The 1,546-nt window shown below is 61.6% G+C and overlaps 1 protein-coding gene across 1 annotated transcript in view; it reads left to right on the top strand.

Moving 5' to 3' along the window:
- The window catches only part of LOC104392675 (glutamate dehydrogenase 2, mitochondrial-like), a 6,691-nt gene that overhangs the window by 975 nt on the left and 4,170 nt on the right, over nt 1-1,546 (top strand). The window lies entirely within an intron of this gene.

Genomic DNA, 1,546 nt, shown 5'->3' with positions numbered 1-1,546 from the left:
CTCTGCAACACCCCCCCCCGCCCCGCACCACTACCCCGTATCCCCAGGGACGGTCACCCCGGCACTCCACAGTGCACCCAGGCACATGGGAGACACCGGCCGGTCCCGTGGGTCCCATGAGTGGGGGTAACGACACAGAGCCCGGTCCCCTTCCTACCTGCTGATGGAGACAGCTGCTTCCCTCCCGGGCATCCCCGGGGGGGGGCTGCACCCCAACCTGCCCGAGGGATGGGGATAACGTACCACCGCGGAGGGGATGCAGGTGGGCTCTTGTGCACCCCTCGCCCGAAGGTGGGGGAGGATGGGGAGGGGAGAACGTCCCCGTCTCCCTCCCGGCAGCGCTTGCCTCTGCTCCCGGGCTCAGGCTTTGTCTAACTCCTTCCCACGCACCCCCGCTCGTGCTGCGGGGGGGAAGGTGGCCTGCTCGCATCGCCTGCATCCCTGTATCCCCCCCAAAACCCTCCAGCATCCCCCCCAAAAAACTCCCAGCTGCTCTCCATCACCCTATAGGATCAGGATCCCCTCCCTGTCCCACGGATGTTGGTATGGGGCAGGAGCTATAGATTTATGGGGTTGGGGCAGGGGAAATTGTGCTGACATTAACCCCAAAAGGGGGGAACCCCATTTGTTAGCACATATACACACACACACGCGCGACCCTATAGATCTATAGGGTGAGATTGTCATGATGGGAGCTGGCACACCTGGTTGCCTGGAGACAAGGGAGGTTGGAAATGCTCCTTCCAGTAAACAGCCAGGCTGGAACAAAACCCCGAAGGCTAAAAATAGGGAGGCAGGATATGGAAATACAATAGGCAGCATTTCTTTACTCCCCCTGGGGCAGAGTGGGGTACCCCCACATCACTGCTGGGCACCCCAATGAGTGGATGGGGTGGAGGCTTCTGCACCCACCAGTGTGTCCCCCACAAGGTGTTTGTCCCCACCCATGTTGTTGTGTACTGATCCCAGTCCTGAAGCACCGACTGGGCCCAGTTGCCTGCTTGCAGTGGGGAGGAGCATGGTGTGGGGCACAAGTATGGGTTTACATCCCATACTGCCCTGTGTGGGATCAGAACTAAGCCTGGACATTGACCTGGGTGGGACAAGGGACACCACGGGTAGGATCAAGTCCTAGGCAGAGGTGGGGATAGAAATCTCTCCCATCCCCTGGCTAAGACTTCTCCATATGATGGGGGGCTGCAGGGTCGCATCCTGCTGACACTCACTTCCCCCCACCACTCCCAGCTCTGCTGCCATCTGCTCTCCCCGTCCCCATCGACATCTCAGCACCCGACATGTACCCATCCCCGCTGGGCTGGCCGGGAATGGGGGGGGCTAAGGGGGTCGCGGGGACCATCATCCCTCCAGGCAGCCTTCATCCCAGGTCGGTTGCCTTCTCCTCCTCCTCTCCCCGCCCGGGCACCTCGGGGCTGGCAGGAGAACAATAGCGAGGAGGATGAGTAAGATGGTCCCCATCGCCTTGGCAACGCACTCCCGCGCTGCCGGCACTGCGCGCGAGTCAGGCAGCTGCCTGAAAAGCGCATCC

Source organism: Chaetura pelagica, unplaced genomic scaffold (genome assembly GCF_000747805.2).
Source record: "Chaetura pelagica isolate M959 unplaced genomic scaffold, ChaPel_1.0 scaffold356, whole genome shotgun sequence".
NCBI classification, from domain to species: Eukaryota; Metazoa; Chordata; class Aves; order Apodiformes; family Apodidae; genus Chaetura; species Chaetura pelagica.
The sequence above is the reverse complement of the archived record's forward strand: the minus strand, read 5'-3'. Positions and strand labels throughout refer to the sequence as shown.